Source organism: Solanum lycopersicum, chromosome 11 (genome assembly GCF_036512215.1).
Source record: "Solanum lycopersicum chromosome 11, SLM_r2.1".
Taxonomy (NCBI): Eukaryota; Viridiplantae; Streptophyta; class Magnoliopsida; order Solanales; family Solanaceae; genus Solanum; species Solanum lycopersicum.
In genome coordinates this window covers 41,958,590-41,966,613 of record NC_090810.1, presented here as the reverse complement: position 1 = coordinate 41,966,613, position 8,024 = coordinate 41,958,590, and positions in this window count along the sequence as shown.

Sequence of the window (8,024 nt, the reverse complement as noted above, 5' to 3'; positions counted from 1 at the left end):
TGTGTAGCCAAGATCTCGATTCCGATCTAAGTAGGCAACATTATTCTTGAATATTTAACTCACGTATGATTTATGTATAAATACGGAATTTAGGCAAGGTAACCCGGTTTTTAATTACCTTGGATAACACTTTACATTTTTATTTTTATTTAATTTCGATCCACATGACATTGGGACCCTAGATCGAGCCCCAACATCAACGTTTCTTTTTTATTTCTATCCTTTGAAAATTCTCTTTCTTGGACGGGGGGTTGTGGGTTCGAACCCCCACATCCCCTTTTATTATTATTTTTTTGTTAGTTTTCCTCGACTATCTCTAGTTAACCATGAGGTTGTGGGATTGAACCCCCACAACCTCACTTTATGTTTCTTTTAATCCTCCTTTACTGCCTAGAGGTAGTGGGTTTGATTCACATGCCTCACATTTCTTTTCTCTTAACTTTTCTTTTAATTCTACTTTACTGCCTAGAGGTCGTGGGTTCGATTCCCACGCCTCACATTTCTTTTCTTTTAGTTTTTCTTACGTATTGACTGAGAGGTTGTGGGTTCGAATCCCACTCCTCTCATTCTAAATATTGTATTTAATTTTTCAGCCAAATACACTCGAGATCGAATCCCCTTAACGTCCATTTCTTTTCACGTTTTTAGTGTATCTTACGGGTGAGGTCGCGAGTTCAAATTCTAGTGACCTCACCTAATTTACACTCAATTAATTTTCCAGATTTGTTCATCTACGTTTATCTAAAACCAAACTTGTAAGTTGCTAGAAATTTGGTCACATGTCAGCTCACTTTCTTCAACACTTTCACTTGAACACATAGGGTAATTCATGGACCATTTAACACGTTTTGGGGTGCATTTTTTCATAGATTCGTTTGGCCAAGAGATTATCAATAAAATCATCCGCATTTCATCTTACATGAACATCACAATTTACATAGGCTTATGCACATAACATAACAACCATAACATTACAATTTTGGAGCATCAATCCGAGAACATTGGTCACAGTCACATCCTTGCACACACATACACATAGTTTCGAAAATACATAGGTTATCATTCATACGATTTCAAACACATAAACATGAACATATTCATCACGGAAACATAACACATGCCTAATATCTACCAGCAACCATACCCAACCTAAGAATCATTGGGATCTAGTGACAGGGACAGCAATGAGGAACAACCCTAGTTTTCGAACCGAATATTCTGAACCTTAAGGGGTCTCTTGGGAAAGGGACCAAGAGAGAAGAGAACATGTACCTTTTTATGTAGTTCAAACCTTGACTTGCTGATCAAAACCTTCTCCAAAACTCACGTCTTAATCCCCTCAACTTCAACAGCAAATCGACGGAATAATCCTCCCTTTTGCCTAACGTTTTTTATTAGCTTGTTTTTCTTATATTTTCGTGTAAGTTCTTCAAGTGTGAAGAACTTTAATAAATATTATGTTCTTGTAGTAGTTTAGGACGAGAAAATGTCAAAAGAAACGATAATGAGACAGACGTGAGAGACAGATGATCGTGAGTAAGTAGTTCAGGCCTAGGTAATCACTTAGTCAAACTAGGTTTCTTTTAAAACTTTAAAAATTGGATTTTTCCTTTTTCTTATATCAGATAATAATTATTAATTAATTATATTAATTTACAAATTTAATTAAAACAACTTAAATCATTGTTTCCACCAACATTCGAACCCAGGTGGAGCAAGACTTCACTCAAAGGCCAATTTTTGGCCCTCTCTCCCCAAAATGCCCCTACACCTTATTAATTAATTCATTAATTACATATTTAGGGTAATTACGATACTACCCTTATCCTGGAAGAAGAACATTTTATCCCTAGACCCTCCAGACATAAAATTCCCCCTTTTTAAGTCCGGTAAAAGCTCATCATAGTAAATCTTCATATTCTGGAGTCCTACATGGCTGGACCCAACCTTTCCAAGCTCAAATAACTCCCCATGTTAGTTGGCTTGGCTGTCTAAAGGTTCATAGGTCTGGTTCTACGCGCATCAATCTGTGTGAACCTGGTCTAATTGTAGGCATTATAGGCACATTAAGCATTATTTAGCATAGCTGTTTTATTGGGTTGTTATATTATCCCCACTGAGGAACATTCGTCCCCCAATGACACTACTAAATATTTCGCGTAATGCCAATCAGATCATAACATATTTACTATACACAATCAAGCAATAGCAACAAATAATGGAGATAAAAAGAAACTTAGACTTAAGAGTAGGAAGTCTAACCTCAAGAGCTTAAAAGATGGGGGTAGAGAGATCTCATATCGGCCTCGGCCTCCCACGTAGCACCCTCAACAAGATGATTCCTCCATGATACCTTCACTGTGTCAATCTCCTTGTTCCTTAGCCAGTTGACCTGTCTGTCTAAAATCTCAATAGGTACCTCCCCATACGACAAATTTTCATCAACCCCCAAAACTTCAACAGGTATAATCGATGTTGGATTGCCTAGGCACTTCTTTAACATAGAGACATCAAAGAATGGATGAATAGAAGCTAGTTTCGTAGGCAATACCAACTCATAGGCCACATCTCCTACACGCTGTAGGATATCATATGGCCCAACATACCTCGGACTCAACTTCCCTTTCCTGCCAAACCTCATCACCCCCTTCATAGGTAATATCTTCAAATAGACCTGGTCACCAACATCAAACTTTAAGGGTCATTTTCTGTTGTCTGCATAAGACTTCTGCCGACTATAAGTAGTAGCCAACCTATCCCTAATCACTCTAACCTTCTCTAAGGCCTCATGAATGATCTCTGAACCCAAAATGGATGACTCTCCAACCTCGAACCACCCAAATAGAGACCTGCAGCTCCTACCATACAGTGCCTCAAATGGTGTCATCCCAATGCTTTAGTAATAGCTAATATCATGCGAGAACTCTATCGAAGGCAGATGGTCATCCCAACTACCCTTGAAGTCAATCACACACGCCCTCAGCATGTACTACAATGTCTGAATGGTGCGCTCTTCCTGCCCATCAGTCTGAGCATGAAAGGCAGTACTAAGCTTAACATGCGTGCCTAAGATCCTCCGGAAGGATCTCCAGAAATGTGAAGTTGATCTGATCTTCTCTATCTGAAATGATAGACAAAGAAATCCCATGCCATCTCAGAATCTCATCAATGTAGAGTTTCACATAATCTTCGGCTCTATAAGTAGACTTTATAGGGATAAAGTGGGCAGACTTAGTCAGCATGTCCACAATAACCCTTATGGAGTCATACGGTCTCCTAGTCTTCGGAATACCAACCACAAAGTCCATATTAATGGCCTCCCATTTCCAAGTCGGAACCTCAATAATTTGAGTAAGACCGTCAGGCTTAAGATGTGTTGCCTTTACCTGTTGACAATTAGGACACTTGGCCACATAATCTGCAATTTCCTTCTTCATGTCATCCCACCAATAGATCTGTTTAAGATCGTGATACATCTTGGTGGAACCTGGATGTATGGAATATCTGGAACCATGGGCCTCTGCAATGATCCTGGTACGCAAATAATCCACATCTGGTACACACCACCTGTCCTGGTACCTAAGTATGCCGTCATCTCCCAAAGCAAAAGACTCATTCATCTTAACCAACACTGAGTCCTTCAGCTCCTTCAACACATAATCAAGATGCTGACCCTCCTTGACTTCAACTACTAAGGATGATTCAAAACTAGGATGAACTGAAACACCGCACTAGTAGAGTCAACCAACCGCACACCCAGTCTAGTTAGTGTATGTATATCTTTCACCAATTCCATCTTCCTATCCTCAATGTGGGTTGTACTTTCCATGCTCATCCTAATCAAAGCATTAGCTACAACATTAGTTTTACCTAGATGGTAGTGGACATTCATGTCATAGTCCTTCAACAGCTCCAACCATCTCTGCTGACGTAGATTCAACTCTGTGTGAACACGTACTGGAGACTCTTGTGGTCTATGAATACATCCACATGCACCCCATACAAGTAGTGCCTCCACAGCTTCAGTGCAAACACCATAGCTACGAACTCCAGGTCATGAGTGAGATAATTCTTCTCATGAACCTTGAGTTGTCTGGACGCACAAGCTATCACTTTACCACCCTGCATAAGAACACAACCCAAACCAACCCTTGACGCATCAGAATACACAGTGTAATTCTCACCACCCTTAGGCAAGGTAAGCACTAGGACTTAAGTGAGTCTGTTCTTGAGCTCCTAGAAAGTCTTCTCACAAGTCTCCATCAATTCAAACTTGGTCTTCTTCTTAGTCAAAGTTGTCAGTGAGGCAGCAACGAAAGAAAAACCTCCACGAACCTGCGATAATAACCAGCCAATCCCTAGAAACTACTAATATGTGTGGGAGTAAGAGGTTTTGGCCAGTTCTTAACAACCTCAGTCTTCCTGGGATCTACCTCCACACCTTTGTCGGACACAACATGACCCTGGAAGGTCACTGATCTAAGCCAAAATTCACACTTGTTGAATTTGGCATACAACTGATGTTGTCTAAGTACCTGCAAGGTTAGTCTCAAATGTTGTTCATGCTCTTCCTTGGTCTTAGAGTAGATGAGAATGTCATCAATGAATACTATGACGAATGAGTCAAGGTATTCACAGAAGATCCATTTCATGATATCCATACATGTAGTAGGCGCATTCGTGAGACCAAATGACATAACTAGGAATTCATAATTACCATAATGGGTACGAAAGGTTATCTTTGGGATATCTCCCTCCCTAACCCTAAGTTGATGGTACCCTGAATGAAGATGAATCTTCGGGAAGAAACTAGACCCTTGGAGTTGGTCGAATAAGTCATCTATTCAGGGAACTGAATACTTTTTCTTGATAGTGACTTTGTTGAGTAGCCGATAATCGATACACATTCTAAGGGTTCCATCTTTCTTTTTCACAAACAACACTGGAGCGCCCCAAGTGAATATGCTCGACTGAATGAAATCCTTATCAGTGAGATCTTTTAAATGCAGCTTCAACTCTTTGAGTTCAGCTGGAGCCATTCTGTAAGAAGGAATTGAAATTGGTTTAGTATCGAGTTCTAAGTCAATACCAAAGTCAATCTCTCAAGGGGGGGGGGGGGACTCCAGGCAAATCATCAGGAAAGACATCTTGGAACTCATTCACTACAGGCACTAAGTCCATGGAAGGAATGTCACGATCTAAATCATTAACACTCACAAGATGACATAGAAACCCCTTTGATACCATTTTATTGGATTTAAAGTTCTAAATCAAGGGATTAGGACGACTCGAGTTGTACCCCTCCCAAACTAGCTCTTCTTCATTAGGGAAACAAAATCTCACAACCCTATTACGACAATCCATGCAAGCATAACAACTATGAAGCCAGTCCATGCCAAGAATAACATCAAAATCATGCATTGGTAACTCAACCAAGTCTGCACACATAGTCTTACCACATAAAACTATTGGGAAATCTTTGTATACTCTATCAGTTCTTACATTTTCTCTTAAAGTTCTACTAACCACTATAGGATCATGAAGAAGTTTAGGAAATATCTCAAAAGTGAGAGCAAGCAAAGGAGTTACAAAGGAAAGTGTAGAACCTTGGACGAACTTGACTCCCCTTGGTGGAAGAGTCCCTTCTTAAACCTAGGTTTATCCCTGATTTCATTACTATTCTTCCTAGAAAAATTCTTCTCATCTTGCCTTGACTTGTTCCCAGCCCTAGTATGTTTCCTCTTCCTACTTTTCTCCACTTGTTGGGCATGGACCATAAGCCTAGAAAGGTCCATGCTATCATGCAGTATAGCTGCCCTACACTCTTCCTCGAGATCCTCGACAATCTTAGGTCCAGTGTGAACGGGAGGATTCATCCTCGTGAAGTCTCTTAACCTACTAGACATGGTGCTGGCAGTAGGTTTTTCTTGGGAACACCTTGTTGCTCTGCCTGGGCTGTCATAGCTTGAGCTTGTAAGGTGATGGCTTGGGATATCTGTACTAGGGTTGTCCTTACTTCTCCATCTGTCAACCCAACTGGGCTAACAGGCATCTCCATTTCAGCAGCTGGGACCTAGGGAGGAATTTGGTTGCCCCCAGCAGTTGCTTTTCCTCTTTCCCGACCAACATTCCTCCTTGTGTCCATTTTTTGAAAAATTAGAATTGATGTTAGATACGCTCATAACACCAAGTAATCAGACATTAAAGAAGGCACGATAAGATCATAAGAAGGGAATTTTCTTGCGCATCATGCAGTCTCTAATTGAGGATAGTGGTGCACTTCACTACCATGAATTAGAAACTATTCAGTGTGGTTCTTATTATCCTCGGAATTTAACCTAATGCTCTGATACAAACTTTGTCACGATCGGAATCTAGAACCCAGACGAGACCGACGTCATTGACCTCTCAGAGGTTGTAGACAAGCCTACATACATCATTCTTACTTCATCTAGGTTAATTTTAGCGGAAAATTTGAAATTTTTGTTTTCTTAACATACATGTATACATAATACTTAACATCATTGGCATTCACAGATCAACCATCTAATATAGAGGTAATCAAATGAAAGAAACAGTTCATAATTGCATTAACGAATTTTTGCCAAAATGGAACCAACACAAAATCTAAACAAAAGTGGAAAGAAACACTAGTAGAACATGCTCCACTAGATATATCCTACATCTAAGCTAGATAATAACGATAGACATCCTCGAAAGCATGAGGTTCTACCAAGTCCAGATGAAAACTCCACGTCCGGATACCTGCAATGCCAACGTGTAAGCTCTAGCGTCCACATGTGCATGCACCTAAAATTGTAGAATTATATGAGATTAGTACACACTTGTACTAAGTATGGGCATATGAAAGCACCAAGGACATGCACGATTAAGAACAACTTTTTCCTAACAACATGATTATGGAAGGTCAAGTCAGTGGACTTGCCAAATAGGGATTAGGGAAGTTAGTGAGCTTTCCAAATTTGGATTAGGAAAGTCATGCCATGAGTGTAACATGCATCATCATACTTATCATATTGCACACAGCACATAACACCTTACACATAGAACATAACATATTGCATTTAACACATAACATTTTTCATATCATTTGTTCATATGCCAAGAGACCTTTGGAATCATGGACTTGACATCAAAACCTCCCAAAAATGAGGGCTCAACATATGGGACCTCAACTAGGTAGCCTTCTTTACAAAACACAGAGTCTGCTTTGTTTATTCATACGTACTTCATTTCATTTCGTTCATAGGCTAGTGTGAACACCAGCTATACCTAGGATGTAGTTTGAGACTCTCATCGGGTTTGTCTTGCAATGATCAAGAATGACCTAGTGTCATTATTTGAGTCTAGATCACCTCTTGATTATCCTATCCTAACACCTTTGGTACCGTTCATTTCATTATGTGCATCCTTTGAGGCTGGCCTCATTGATTCATTGGGAACTTTAACTTTAACGACATAAATCGTGTGAGCATCATGAAATCCAGTGTGTCCCCCATACCTAAAAGAGGTCGAATCACCGGCAAAAGTGACCTAAAACATGCTAGCATACATGGGAATTGAACCCCCCCCAGATCTCTATATTGGCAGTATAGGTTCGAAGAATAGACTCATACCCAGCATGCCGGACAGTCTCATCTCATAAGAGTTACTGAACCTCCGCCCTTCTAGAAAGAAGGCATCACCGCTCATAGCTAGTATATCGGTGATCAGTATAAAGTTCCATTACATTCAACTCATACGTCATGGAAGCTGGCTTCTAGTATGAAGACAACATATCTCAATAGATATCATCTCATCATTAGTATTAAGTTTGTTAATCTCAATACTTTCACTAGAGTGTTCATAGAGATTGATCTATTCATTAACTTTACACTCTCATAGGTGAGTACGTTTTGGTAACATTTACTTAGGCTCATTTGAGATTGCTCTCATCTTTTACCCTAGCCTCATATCATGTTGTCACCACATTCATTAACATTAGCACATTTGTTCTTCATATT